A 15,346-nucleotide genomic window follows, 5' to 3' on the forward strand; every position below is an offset into this window, starting at 1 on the left:
ACACGGAGGTAGGTTCATAGATAAGAAGGCTTGTAGTTCAGTATGGAAAGAACAGTGACTTTAGGGCCAGAAGACTTGGCTTGGAATTCTGACTCAGCTACTTCCTACTTTGTCTTACCTTGGAGAAGCTGAATCCCTCTCTGTGATTCACTTCCCTCATCTGTGAAATAGGAATGATATAGTTGCGCTCCCTGCCTCACAGGACAGTTAGGAGGAACTAGGATGCTTGGATGGTTCTGTCATCTCACGCAAGCTGTTTCTCCCTCCAGCAGGGAGAATTGCAGCATGTGCACTCTTTCTCATTCAGTAAATCTCTTTACCACGTCTTCCCATAAATCCTCCATGACGCCTCCAACCTGGCATGCTGGGGACCACGATATCCAGATCTCTTTCTGTGGAAAAGATGGAGGGACATTGAATAGTTCCCAATGGAGTATGTAGGCTGTCCGTTGGTTACAGGGCAACTCTCATTCTTCCTAAATAAAGGAAGCTCTTGCTTCCCTTTCCAGTCATGGAAATGGTATCCTTTACAGTCCCTCTCTTGTGCGGTTCCTCCTTGGTGATGGGCTATAGCCAACCATGTCTGCCATGTGCCTCTCCATTGCTTTTGGAATGACTTGTGACTTTAAATCTCCAGAGATGGTGGTGCATATATCCATTACTGAAAGAACTGGCAGATATAATTACTGAGCCACTCATCATTGATCTTTGAATAGCTGGATAACAAGAGAAGTTGGTACTGTTCGGGAAAGAGGCAAATGTCCCAATTTTTTTTAAGAAGGAAGAGAATGAATCCAGGAACTCAGAGTATAGTGAACCTGGCTTTGATTCTTGGCAAAATTCTAGAATGTCAAGTCTATTCAAGAAGCATTTATTAGGCACCTACTGTGTGCCAAGCACTGTGCTAATCACTGAAGATAAGAAGAAAGACAAAACACAGCCCCTGCCCTCAAGGGACTTACAATTTAATGAGTGAGACACCATGCAAATAACTATGTACAAAAAAAGATATAGATGGAGTTAGTTGGAGGTGATTTCAGAGGAAAGGCACCAACTTTAGGGAGGAATGGTTAGCAAACATTTATAAAAAGTAGTGATCTCAAAGGGACCACAAGATTTCATTAAGAATAGGTCAAACTAGACTGACATTATTTTATTTTTTGATGGGTTAGTAGACTGGTAGATCAAGGGAGCGCCATGGAGAGAATTTACCTAGGTTTTAGCAAAGCAATTTGGAAAAGATGAAAAGATAAAGGCTAGAAAAGTGGTTCTCAAAGTGTGGATTTAATAGCCCTGAGGGTTCCTGAGACCCTTTCAGGAGGAGTTTGTGAGTTTAAAAATTTTCATAATAACATTAAAATGTTTTAATTTCTAATATGATAAGCATTGACAGCTATAACCCACATAAACAAAAGCTCTTAGGGGGCATTAATAATTTTTCAGGGTATGAAAGGGAAGAGGGAAAGGAAGGAATAAACATTTACATAGTATTTACTATGTGCCAGGCACTGTGCTAAATACTTTATAGATATGATCTTATTTGACCTTCACAACACAAGGTAGGACCTGTTATTGCCCCCCCCATCTTTTACAGTTGAGGAAACTGAGGCAGAGGTAAAATGATTTGACCAGGGTCACACAACTAGTAAGTGTTTGAGGGTGGATTTGAACTCAGGTCTTCCTGATTTTAGTCAGGTGGTGCAGTGGATAGAGCACTGTGCTTGAAGTCAGGAGCCCTTCTTTGTGAAGAGCTGAGAGCTGTGTGATCCTAGGCAAACCACTTAACCCTGTTTGCCTCAGTTTCCTCATCTGTAAAATGAGCTGGAGAGGGAGATGGCAAACCACTCCAGCATATTTGCCAAGAAAACCCCCAATGGGGTCATGGAGAGTTGGACAGGACTGAAATGACTGAACCAGAACAAGGAACTTCCTATTTCCAGGTACAGTTCTCTATCCCCTGTGCCACCCAGCTGACTCCCTAAAGAGGTTCTAAGACCAAGACATTAGGACTCATTGAACCAGAAGATGGTGGAAGGAGATGTATTCAGAGCTGATTCAAAGACTGGTCCCAGGGACAGCTAGGTGGCGCAGTGGATAGAGCTCCAGCCTTGGAGTCAGGAGGACCTGAGTTCAAATCTGGCCTCAGACACTTGACACTTACTAGTTGTATGACCCTGGACAAGTCACTTAACCCCAATTGCCTCACCAAAAAAGAAGAAGCAAAGGCTGATCCCAAAGAGTAGCCCTCAATGGTTTGATGTCAACTTAAAAGGGATGTCTCCAGCAGAGTTCCCCAGGGATCAGTGACTGGCTCTATGCTTCTACATTTTTTTTTAGTTACTTGGTTAAAGGCACAGTTGGCACACTCATTGACTTTACAGATGACGCAGAGCTTGCAAGAGTTGGATGGCGTGGTGAGGATTCTCAAAACTCTGGGCAGGCTAGAACACTGGACCAAATCTAATTATAAGAAGAAAGTAAAAAGGAAACCAAAGGGCTGACACCTGAAAAAGTGATGGGATTTGGACTGTTTGGCCCCCTGAAGGTAGAATTAAGGTCGATGCTTGGGCGTGGTGGTAAGGAAGAACTTTCAGTTAATCCAGGTTATCCCAAAGGGTAAAGGGCTGGCTCTCAAGCTGGCAAGGTAGCAGATTCCTCCACCCTGGAGATCTCCAAAACCAGCCTGGACGGTCACTTGTACTGGATGTGATGGTGGGAATTCTGATCTGAGGACGGGATGGATCTGGCCTCAGCGGTCCCTTCCAACTGACTCAGATTCTCACAGCCATGCAGCTGCACAGAAAGAAGGCTGATATTCGAAGACTGGACCTTTGTTTCAGCACCACGTAAAAGCGAGCCTGTTGTTGATAGAGTTTGGACAATATTACACTTTCCAGCTCTGACATCGTATGGTGCCACGATACGATGAAGCTGCCAGGCTTATCCAGATGAGAGGTGACTGGTACCTGGCAGTGGGAAGAGAGGCCAGAAGGGGAGGAATGGGAAACACACTGAAGAGGTTAGAGTCCATAGGACTGGATGATGAATTAAATGTTATGGGGAAGGAGGAGTCAAAGACTGGGGACAGGAAATGGGAAGGGAGTAAGCATTTATTAAGCACCTGCTATGTGCCAGGCACTGCGCTAAGCGCTTTATAGATATTGTCTAGTCAGTACACATTTTTAAAACCCCTAATATGTGCCAGGGGCAGCTGGGTGACGCATTAGTTAGAGTGCCAGGCTTAGAGTCTGCACAACCTGAGTTCAAATATGGTCTCAGGTACTTACCAGTTGTATGACCCTGGGCAAGTCACTTCACTCTGTTTGCCTCAGTTTCCTCATCTGTAAAATGAGCTGAAGAAGGAAATGGCAAACCACTCCAGTATCTCTGCCAAGGAAATCCCAAATAGGGTCATGGAGAGTTGGATATGACTAAAATGACCCAACTATAAAAACAATATTTGTCAGGCAATGTGCTAAGCACTGGGAATACAAATCAGAAAAAGAAAGACAGTCCCTGCCCTCAAAAGAGCTTACATTCTAATAGGGGAAGACAATATACAAAAGAAAGCTGAAAAGGGGTGAGGGAAGATACTCAGTGTGGGGGCATGGCAGAGAATTTGAAGAAATACAAAATGAATTCGAGTGGAGAAGCTGATTAGAATGAGTTCTACCGACGTCCAGAGTGAGTGCAGTTGGGTAGGAAATCATAACAAGCCTGGAGAGTAGGTACTATCATAATCTTTATTTTACAGTAGAGGAAACTGAGGCAGACACAGGTGAAGTGCCTAGGGTCACACTGCTAATAAGTGTTTGAGGCTGGATTTGAACTCAATCCCTTCTGATCCAAGCCCTTTTGCTCTTTCCACCTAGCGAATTCATTATCACTCGAGAAGTTCAGATAAAGGTTGGATGACTATTCGTTTGTGATGTAGTTGAGAGGGTCTCTGCTCCAGGTCAGATAACCAAGTGGGGCTTCAGTTACTTAGATTTCCAATTGGGTGATGGGTAGCACTGTCAATAAATATAGACATCCTATTACAGTCCTTTCCCTTTGGAGTGTTTGGATATGGGCAGAACCTGTGGGAGAAATAATGAACGCACTTATTTACCAAGGCATGACAAACAAGCAGGTATAGATTAGTACAGGCACGTCCGCATGAAGGTGGCCGGACCAACATCGTTTTCCAATGACTTCCTTAACGCATTATCACCAAACCTTTCAGGGACACCGTAGGCCAATCACCTATTTTCAGCATTTTACTAAGGATAATAAGATAATGACATGGCTCTTTTAAGGTTTACAAAGTATTTTATATGCGCTTGGGCCTCACTAGTCGGAGGCAGTGCGGCTCAATCAATCAATAAGCATTTATTACTGGCTGGGCACTGGGGATACAAAAGAGAATAATCAAATAGTCCTTACCCTCAGGGAACTTACATTCTATCTGGGGAGACAGTATGTACACATATAAGCACACACAGAATAAATATAAAGAGAATAAATACAAATAAATACAAGATATTTGGGAGGGAGGACACAAGTTATTGGGGGGATATGCAAAGGATCCATGTAGAAGATGGTGGCTGAGTTGCCTGTCAAAGGAAGAAAGGGGCTCTGTGAGGAGTCAGATCATTCCAAATATGGGGAATGGAGACCTGGATTTGGAGTCAGAGGGCCAGGGTTCCAGATTCTGGCTCTGCCCCTGCCGCTGCAACTAGTTCTACTTCAGCAAAGTCATGTCACTTCTATCTCTGGGAAGTGACTTGCCCAGGCCCACTCAGCCAGTATGGGTCAGAGTCATTCCCTACTCATTGGTGCATCTCTGGCTCTAAATCCCACGGGGGAAAAACTTTCTGAAGTAGGGAGGAAAACCTGTCATCCTTGTTTCATGGATTTGAAAAGTGAGGTTCCAAGAGGTTAATGGACATGCCTTCTGCCTCCGAGTCCTGACTTCTCCCAGTGACATCTAGCTCACATGGAACTGACAGCTCCCTCTAATATTATTTTGACTGATATGTTTTCACAAAATCAATTGAGTGTGGTTCCCCAGGGAGCATAGAATAAGGAGTCCTCAGAGCCAGGGGCAAGAAAAGTCTTCTCGAAGGAAAGGGAAGGAATACAGGTCAGAAATGAAGGGTAAGGGACCAGGAAGAGCTGAGAAGAGGGAATGAGTCCTATGGGCTGGGGCCACCCTGACTCTGTGCCTTAGCCCAGGCTGCCTCCTGTGCCCAGAATGCCTCCCTATCAGAATTCCCACTCTCCTCCAAGACTTGGCTCAGGAGGTGTTACCTGCTATGGGACCTTTCCCACATCCCCTTAGCTGTTAGAGCTTATTCCCCTCTCCAATCGCCTCTTTCCCTATTGTGATTCTTCAGTAGACTACAAGCTGCTTGAGGGCAGGAATTTTTTTGGGGGGTTCTTCATATCTTAGTACCCAATACTGTGGCTTGAGCATATTAGGTAGTGTAGCATACTGGACAGAGAGTTAAATAGTCTTGGAATTCTGAAGAACTGAATTAAAATCTCAGACACCTGCTAACTGTATAATCCTGAGCAAAGTTGCTTAACCTTTCCGAAACTTGATTTACCCCTTTTCTGAGCAGGTTGGGCTAGCTAGCCTCTAAGGTCCCTTCCAGTTCTAAGTCTACGAGTCTATGAAAGGGTCATGGAATTGAATTTAGAGTAGGAAGGTGTTTTCAGAGAATGATGGACTTCAGCCCAGGTCAATCTGAAAACTTGGTGGAAATAATCGGTCCACCCACGTTTATTCAAAGAGCTGGGCTGTTAGAAAGGCCCTCCAAATCCATTTGGGTATGTCCCCATCCACAGAGGGGCTCCCTTCTGACAAGAGTCAGTTATCTTATCCCATGGCCTGGGGGGCTGGACTCATCCATTTGATCAGGGGGTCTCCTGTGCACCCTTGCTGCATCTTTTTAGTAACAGGCACAAAAACTAATTTGAAGCTAACATCACTGAATCATCGTTCTATAAAGCTCCATCCTCCCCCCTCTAGTGTCTTACTAACTCTGATTACTTCCCATCTATTCTGTATATATCTTGTATGTCCTCAATAATTTTATATGTTCTCTCCATTGGAATGTAGGTCCTTGAGGGTAGGCACAGAGTCCTCTTTGACCTTCTTCCCTTCACCCCCCTCCCCAACTTCCCAGAGGTCTGTGGGTTATCCCAGCTCAATTGAACCCTCACTTCCTTCTTCCCTTGGAACCTGGTGTGTGTGTGTGTGTGTGTGTGTGAGAGAGAGAGAGAGAGAGAGAGAGAGAGAGAGAGAGAGAGAGAGACTTTTCCCACCCCATTTTACTCCCTAGGGGCCCCTCAGTCCACTCAGGAGACACCAGAAGGAACCTTTACACCTCTGGGTCCTTGGAGAAGCATCATTCTGGCTGGCTTCCGGGGGGCTGCAGGTGGGAGGCGGGGGCAACTCTCTCCCTGTGAGCCAAGGAGCAGGTGAACACGAAAGCCCGGCTCCCGCTGGCTGGCTTTGAACTCTGTAAATCACAGCTTCTTTTTTTCTTCTTGGAAAAAGTGGAATAAACAAATGAAGACAGGAACAAAATTAAAAGATAATTGGAAGACTATATTGGGCGGCTGTGTGTGCGCCTGGGTGCTGACAATCTGGTGTTTCTCTGTGCCGGGAGGATAAATTGAGAACTCTTCAGTTTGCTCAGGGGGGAGAATAAAACAATCTAACTCAGGCGCCTGTGATGCAAATAAACAGACCGATCTTAAAGAGGATTAGTTTTGCCTTCTGCATTAAGAGTAGCACATCCTGGCATGTGCCTCCGAAGGCTTTCTGGGAAGGGCCCGCACAGGGCTCTGGGCCTGAGCTTTAGTGTAGGGGGTGGCATGCGTGTCTACACAGCAGATGGTGAGGTTTGTGGACAAAGGGTGGGAAAAAGCGAGGGTGACTGTGGGAGAGAGGTGTGATCTCTATCTCTGTCACCCTTCTATCTCCATCCCCAGCCTGGGTGTTCTCAGGGCTGAGAAGATCAAGAATTCAGGCAAACAGCATGATGTGGCTCAGAAAGACCCATACATGGGCTAAGAGTCAGAAGATCCCGGGTTCCAATCTCTGCTCTGACACTAGCTGGGAAAGTGCCTGCAAATCTCCTGCCCTCCCTGGGGCTTAGTGTCTTCTCTTATGACAAAAAGGGATGAAGAGAGAGAAAAGAGAATGATAATTTAGCACAAGCTACACGTTTATCTTATGCTTTAAGGCTTGTAAAGTACACAGAATGTTAGAACATAGAATGCCAAATTTGGTTGGAGCCTTAGATCCTGGAATGTCAGAGCTGGGAGGGACCTTATAACACAGGATATCAGAACTGGGAAGGGCCTTAGAACATGGAATGTCAGAGCCTAGAAGGGCCTTAGAACCCAGAATGTCAGAGTTGGGAGGGGTCTTAGAACAGAGAATATCAGATCTGGGAGGGCCCTTAGAGCACAGAATGTCAGAGCTGGGAAGGGCCTAAGAACATAGGATTTTAAAACCTAGACGTCTGGGATGGAAGGAGCCTTAGAACATGGAATGTTAGAAAAGACCCTAGAACATAAAGTGTTAGAGTTCAGTGAATGCTTGGAACATAAGATACTAGAGCTGGAAGGGCTTCAGTGGTCCCCTAACTTGATCCCCACATTTTGCGCAACAGGACACTGAGGCCCAGACGGTGTGACAGTCAGAGATGGCATATTTCTCTGGAAAGAACATGAGATCTAGTCCCAGAAGACCTAGGTGGAATCCCAGCTCAGCCACTTGCTATGTGAGCTTGGGCTAGTCTCTTCTCCTCTCTGGGCCTCAGTTTACCTGTTTGCACAATGAAGGGGTTGAGCTAGACGACTTATGTCTAAGGTTCATTTCTGTTCTAAGTCTGGGATTCTAGGAGATAACGAGTTAATGTCAGAGCCAGAACTGGAACTCATCTCCTGCCTACCAGTCCTGAGGTCTTCTCATTGTTCCATTGTTCTCTCTCCTTTCCGGTTAGTTTTGGGAATGGCAGTCAGGGCCAGGGGTGAGGAGGGAGGTGGTGTTGCCATGGGCTGGGGTTTGGAGCAGGTTTACCAGGCATCTCTCTCCCCTAAAATCCCTGGGCAGATCACTTTCCCTCTTTGGGCCTCGGTTTCCTTCTTTGTAAAATAGACTAGATGATTTCTACCTGAGATCCCTTCCACCTGTAAATCCTAGGTAACCTACACAGTGGTACAGTGCCAAAGCAGGTGAACCAGCCTGGCCTGCGGGGGAGGTAGATGCAGCTTGGGCTCCTTCATCTTCTTCTTTGTCCTCAGAAACAATAGACCCAGTCTTATGGCTCAGGAGGGGCTGGGAAGGCTCATCATCCACAATCCTGGGAAGTGCTGACTGTCGCTCACTTCAGCTCAGCCCTGAAGCCCCCACGGTCCCATTATGGTAACATGTGGCTGATTCCTAATCAATGCGCTGAAAAAACACAGCTGGCCAGGTGCAGCCGCATCCGCAGCCAAGGCCAGGCTAAAACCACAGCCTCCAATCCAAAAGTAGCAGGGGCCTCAAGCCCGAAGTCATTTATTTCAGAGCAGGATCCCTGACAAAGGACCACCCAGCCTTTTCCTGAAGACCTCCCGTGCTGAGGAACTCACCACCTTCCAAGGTTATTGATTCCATTTTGGAAATCTTGAATTGTTAAGAAGCTTGTCCTTGCATTGAGCTGAAATCTGTCTCTCTGCAACTAGATTGTGTTGAGACTTTGTTCTGCCCTTGGGGCCAAGCAGCAGGAGTCTGATTTCTCTTCCAGATGAAATCTGGGCTGTATGGAAAGAGCCCTGGATTTGGAGTCAGAGGACTGGCCTGCTACAGAAGAAATTGAATTGCATCTGGAATCAGAGGCTTTGGGTTCAAATCCCACCTCTGACCCTTGTTCCTAGGACAAATAAATCATGCAATGCATCTGGAGTGTGGGTTCCTCCTCTGTCAAAGGAAAGGGCCAAACTGGGTGACCCCAAAGGCTCCTGACAGCTCTGAACCTATGACATTAGGACCTGGGTTCAATTCTCTGCTCTGCCGATTAGCTGTGTGACCCTGGGTGTGCCATTTCCCCTTGTTTTCTCATCTTTAAGTCAAGGAGGTTGGTCTACACAATCCCTGAGGTTTTACTGTGCACCCTTCATTGAGCTGTACAGTAGAAACAGAGCCAGGGGCTAGCATGGGGGCCCAGTTGTTCATCCTTCATTTTCAGAGAGGACCAAAGCCAACATGAGGGTGATGTCCTGACATGCGTGGGAATTGGAGAGGGTTAGACTAGAACCTGGGTCAGGAAGGACTAATATGGGAAAGTGGGAGCTAGGTAGGCATGGGGAGAAGGACTTCAAGGAGACTTATAATCTTGCAGCAGGAGAGATTTGGACTAGACTTAATGAAGGCACTCAGACTGCTGATGTTTTCTCCTTCCTATTTGGAAACAGATAAAAATAGCTCATACTTATGATCACTTTTCATCTATGGGTACAGAGTTGGCCTCTGAGACAGGAAAACCTGGGTTCAAGTCTCCCCTCTGACACTTGGTGGTTGTATGTCTCTGGGCAAATCACTGAACTTCTCAGGGTTCTAGGCATCTTTCCTAACTTTTAAGTCACAGAGGAGCCATTTACCTTCATTAGCAGAAAATTGAGAGTCCTCTGCATCATTTCTCTGTGCCTCAGTTTCCTCAAATATAACAGGGATCGAGAGACAGTATTGCTATCCAGAAGTAAACAGATGTCTGCATCATTTCTCTGTGCCTCAATTTCCTCAAATGTAACAGGGATAGAGAGACATCATTGCTATCCAGAAGTAAACGTCTGTCCCTTAGAATCAGGAAAGCCTAGGTTCAAGCACTGTCTTTTGTGACTCTGACACATTTTGTGACCCTGGGCACCAAGAAGTTAGTGAATGTATGTGTATATATATGTTAAGACTGAGGCACAGAGGAATGAAATGACTTGTCCAAGGAACTCAAAGCCAGGGTGTGGTTGTTTCTTTCCTGGGAGGCCATCCTGAAGATGATGCCGATGACAACTCCCATGTCTAGAGTACTCAGTCAAAACTTTATTCAGTGAATTCCTCACATCAACTCCTCCAGGGAAACCCTTTGCCTTTGCCTCTTTATCCCAGTTTGGAGGTGACCCTATCTAGACTATGCCAGCTCTGTCAAGGCTAACCATGCAAGCTGGAAAGGCTGAGGATAGGGGTCTAGGGAACTCCCCGATGAGGAAAGTCCCTTTGCAGATGCAGATCAGCTCCTTCTCTGCATTAGACTGTGCTTGATGGCTGAGGACCAGCTTAACCCAATGCAGAGACGCATCTCATCGGGCTGGATACCAGAGGATGCATGTCTTTTTTGGTCCACAGCAATTGACAAAGACCATCTATTAAATTCTGAGTTGCTATCTACCTCAGTGGAAGTCATGGGCACGTGGGAGAATTCTTTTTATAGGATCCTAGAGCATAGGGTTTTTCTCCCAGCTTTCCCTGGCCAAGTCTTTGGGGATAGACCCTAAACGACAGATTATATATAGTAGGATTATAGATCTAGAGATGGAAGAGATTGGAGAGATCATTTAGTCTGCCATCTCCCTTTTTACAGGCGAGGAAACTGAGGTCCAGGGACATTAAATGACTAGCCCATGCTCACACAGGCAATAATTGGAGATGTCTTCTAACTCCAGAGTCAATAATTCTTTCCACTGTGCCAGGTCAGTTCATTCTGTCTAATCCAGTCCAGTCCAGTCCAATTCAGTTCAAATCAACAAAAACTTATGAAATGTCTACCACATATTAGGTGATTGGCTCAGATAGAGAGCTGGATCTGGAGAGAAACTGGCTATGTGACCTTGGACATGTCTGTTGGCCTCAAAGTGCCCCAGGACACTTTCTAAGCTGCTAAATTGTAGGCTAGTTTGCCTGTCTCTTTTGGAAGAGTTCCATTTCCCTGTAAAATCCCTTCTTTCCATCTCCTCCCACACCCAGAGATGTACCTGATACACATACCTCTGGAGCATGAAGGTTAGATTCCTCACCACATCCAGAGAAGCAGGCGGTGCATGTGCTATTATTTTGTTTTTACAAATGAGAGGTGGGGGCTCAGCTCCCACCAGCAGTATACTGCAGAGATGGTTCTCTTAATTCTAAAATGGGGGCTCTTTCTGTCTTAGATGGCTGAAGGTGGTCAGCTCCAAGCAAAGGGATGACCAGGCATCCCTCAGAGTATTCCAAACCAGAAGTCTCCATCTCCCTTGTTGGTGTGCCCCCCTTCCTCTGGCTCAGACCCCGGGAACTTCCTGTGGGGTCCCAGGTTCTCCTCTGAGTGTTGGATTTTCAGTTTTTGGACTGGTTGAAAGTTGGATTTATCTCACATGGGGGCAGTTGGCAGTGGAGTGAATGAACAATGCATTGAGTTGACTGGATTTTTGGAGGTAGCTAGGGAGCCTTCAGAGAGAAATCAAGAACATTTTTTTTCTGTGTTCTTACTTACCCAAGCTTCTCCTGCCCCATTTTCAAGAAGCAGGTTGAGATGTGAGGTAATTTGCTGAAGGTTCCACAGTAATTGACATTTATTGAGCGTGTTTTGTTTGTAGAGGCCCTAGGGAGAATAAAGAGAGGAAGATTTGATCCCCATCCTTGGGGAGCCCCCAGTCTGAGGAGGGAGACATTGTCTTCACTTGGAAGGATTCCCAAGATGATGGTGGAAGTCCATTCCCAGACCTCTGAGACTTCCCTCATCCCCAAGCCTGAAGTGAAAGAGAAGGAAGGTTTAGTCTCTGCCTTCATTGATTACTCAGGCTGAGGGTGGAAATCCCACCTCTTGCCCTGGGAGAGTTTTCAGTCTAGGGGGGGATTTATTGTGTCTGCCCTCATAGTCAAGGACCCCCCCCCCAACTTCCTGCCTTGGAAAGAAGAGACACAGTCCTTGTCCTTGGGCACTGTCCAGTCTGAAGGGAGATTTGGGAAGTTATCAGTTTAATTGGGCAGGAAGGGAGAACAGGGGGGAATAGTTCCTAACCTCTGTCCCTTAGAGTCTGAGAAGAGATGACATATTGAAAAGGGATTTAGATTCACTTAAATAGCATCACAGGTATGAGACTTATTGGAATAAAGTGCATAACAGGCATTTTAGTACTAAGGGATATGTACTGATGACATGATCAGAGCTGCCTGGGATGGGCAGGGGGTGCCTGGCCCAATATCTGAAGGCAAGAGGGTAGCGCATGACTAGGCCAATAGAAGTTTCAAGGGGAGGGGCATTCTGTCACTAAAATATGCTATGGTACCTTTGGCAAGTTATATATCCCTCTCTGGGCCTCAAGCTAAGGAGATGTGTCTCATTGGCTCAGACTATAAACAGAGCTTGAAGAGATCTTGATATATATCTATATACATAGATATACATATGTACATATATTCTATATTTTATATATGTATATTATAGATGTATGTGTATATATACACATATACATATACATTCAAATATACACACATATATGTAGTTTAGTGGAATATAAACTTACTAGGACCAGGGTGTCATAGCTTTAGAGCTGGAGGGACCTTAGAGGTGATTGCATCTGATTTCCTTTAATTTACAGATGAGGAAACTGAGGCCTGAGAGGTTAAGTGATTTGTCCAGTCACCCACCTAGTCTAGGATGGCATTCAAATCCAGGTCCTCCTGGCTCCAAGTCCTATATTCTACCCAGTATAACCTGCGTTATTTTTGTCTTTGTATCACTAGCACTTACCACAAGTGTGGCACCTGTTGTACCATAGCAGGTATACAGTTGGTGCTTAATAAGTGCTTGTGGAATGGAATAATCCAGAGCTCTCAATCTATAGCTGTGGAAACTGAGACCCAGGGAGGGAAAGTGATTTGTCCAAAGTCTCCTAGCATGTGAGTGACTGAGCCTGGGCTAGAATCCAGGGCTGTTGCCTCTCCACCCAACTGACTCTATTCTATGCTGTCATCCTAAAGAGACCCAGAGGTGGGAACAGGAAAGTTGGGATTCAGGGACAGTATCAGGGAGCAACAAGGTTGGAGCTGGGGTCCAGTGGGACAAGGCAATCCTTAGATGGGGCTCTCAACGCAGCAAGTAAGTGCTTGGGGCCCCACTCACGGAACCACACCATCTCTATCCCATCAATAATAAGATCGATCGTAACTCCCATTTCCATAGTCCTTTGAGGTTTAAAAATTGTTTTATGGATAAGAAAACTGAGGCACAAAGGAGTTAAGTGACTTGCTCAGAGTTCCAAAGCTATTAAGTGCCTAAGGTAGAATTTGAACCCAGGTCTTTGTGCTTCCAAGCTGCTCTATTTCCCACGCATCTTCTTTCTACACTCATCTCCACTGGGGCCATTCCCTCCCCACTAGATAATGGTAGTCTGCTCCTGGAACTGTCCTTGACTTGGAGGGGCCCATTTTGGTCTCATCTTGCTCTGTCCCACAGCACTTCCTTGACTTCTCCAGCCTCTCCATGGTTTGTGTCTTCCTCTCCCCTTTCCAGCTCCACTCTATGCATTATCTCCCTCCAATAGATCGTAAGCTCCTTGTGGGCAGGAGCTGGCTTCCTAGCTTTTATTTGTATCCTCAGTGATTAGCAAAGTTCCTGACAAATAGTGAGCTCTCCGTTTCTGTCTCTCTCCCTCTCTTCCTTTCCCACCCTCTCTCCCTCCCTTTCTCTCTCTGTAGCTTTCTTTCTCTCTCCTTCTCTCTCTCTTCTCTCCTTCTCTCACTTTCTCTCTCTATTCCCTCCTCTAATCCTTCCTCCTTTACACTTTCTCCTTCCCTCTCTCTCCCTCCCTCCCTTCCCTCCTCTCATTCTCTTCCTCTCTCTCTCCTTCTCTCCTCTTTCTCTGTCTCCCTTTCTCTGCCTCTCTATCTCTGTCTGTCTTTCTTCTCCCTCTCCCTTCCTCTTTCTGTCCCTTTCCTCCTCTCTTTCTGTTTCCCCTCTCTGTCTCTCTTTTACACACACACACACACACACACACACCCTCCCACCCCCCCCCCCCACTCTTACTCATAGACTGCCTCATAAACTTAGGTATTGTCCAGGCCAGGCCAGGCTCAGCCACAAAAGGGCCTTTGACGATGTCCACACTGGCTGCACAGATGGCCCCCAGCCTCCTCTTGTTGTTTCCTGCAGGGTTAAACTCTGGGCATGAAGCAGTGATGTGTGGGAGGTCGGTCTGGATGGCTGTACTCTAAAACCTGTTTTTCCTGCTCTTGCTAAGCCTGGCATGGCTCAGCTCCGACAGTCCTGGCTGCAGGGGCCCAGAGCCCCTGAGTCCCACACAGGAACTGAGTACAGCCAGTTCCCACCTGTGGGTGGTGGCCAGGTGGGGCCTTAACTCCGGGAGCAGAGCTTACTGTCATCCTCAGGGGCCTCAACCGTAAGACCGAAAACACAGAACAGACAGAAAGAGTACAATGAGGAACAGAGCAAAGGCAGACACAGACAGGGTTCCTGTTCCCTAAAGGCACAACAAGAGGAAAGGAGTTTGGAGGGCAAGGGAGGAGGACCCTTCAAGGGCCTGGTGGGGAGGGAAGCCCCAGTCCACAAAGGCTCACCTCTGGGGCCTGAGGAAGAGCATTAGAATAGACATGAGAGGGAGGAAAAGAGCATCACAAAACACTGAAAGAACTTAACCTTTTTCAAAAATGCACAGAAGAAAGCCACGAGGTATAAAAGATGACAGAAAACCCCCAACTGTCTTGTTACTACCTTGCTAAACTTAATATATAGTTCTTAAAATAACCCAACAGTATGTGACAGAAGTTCACAGTGTCTTATGTAACCCTCTTTCGTGTTCCTTGGATCTTAAAATGTCTCTGTTGGTTATTAAGTTCATGACAGAAGAGAAAAATTAAAATAAATAAAAGAAGCTACTAGAAGAAAGATAAGTTTCCCACTAAGAATAAGGGGCTTGGATTCTAGCCCCCCATCCATTACTGGCCGTGTGACCGAGGGCAAGTGGCCCCATGTCTTTGGGCCTCAGCCACTCCTCTAGCAAAATGAGGATGGAATTTTAGGGGGCACTCTAAGGTTCTAGCTAATATACTGTGTTCTAAATTCTGTGAGCCTAGGGCCATCTTAGCTATGAGATTCTATGTTCTAAGGTCCCTCCCAGTTCTGACATCCTGTGTTCTAAGGCCCTTCCCAGCTCTGACATTCTGTGTTGTAAAGGACCTCCCAGCTCTGACATTCCATGTTCTAAGATCCTTCTCAACTCTGACATTCTGAGTTCTAAGGCTCCTCCCAGCTCTGACATTGTGTGTTCCAAGGGACCTCCCAGCTCTGATATTCCATGTTCTAAGATCCTTCTC

At 46.2% G+C, this 15,346-nt stretch overlaps 1 long non-coding RNA gene across 1 annotated transcript; it reads right to left on the reverse strand.

Moving 5' to 3' along the window:
- Positions 1 to 3,549: 3,549 nt before the first annotated feature.
- LOC114028470 lies at positions 3,550 to 14,171 on the reverse strand. The gene is made up of 3 exons (XR_003567362.1): positions 14,040 to 14,171; positions 11,505 to 11,612; positions 3,550 to 4,079 (listed from the first exon to the last, which is right to left on the reverse strand). It is a non-coding gene; the product is annotated as an uncharacterized LOC114028470 (long non-coding RNA).
- Between the last annotated feature and the right edge of the window lie 1,175 nt (positions 14,172 to 15,346).

The sequence above is a fragment of the Vombatus ursinus genome, unplaced genomic scaffold (genome assembly GCF_900497805.2).
Source record: "Vombatus ursinus unplaced genomic scaffold, bare-nosed wombat genome assembly UNPS02014884.1, whole genome shotgun sequence".
Classification (NCBI taxonomy): Eukaryota; Metazoa; Chordata; class Mammalia; order Diprotodontia; family Vombatidae; genus Vombatus; species Vombatus ursinus.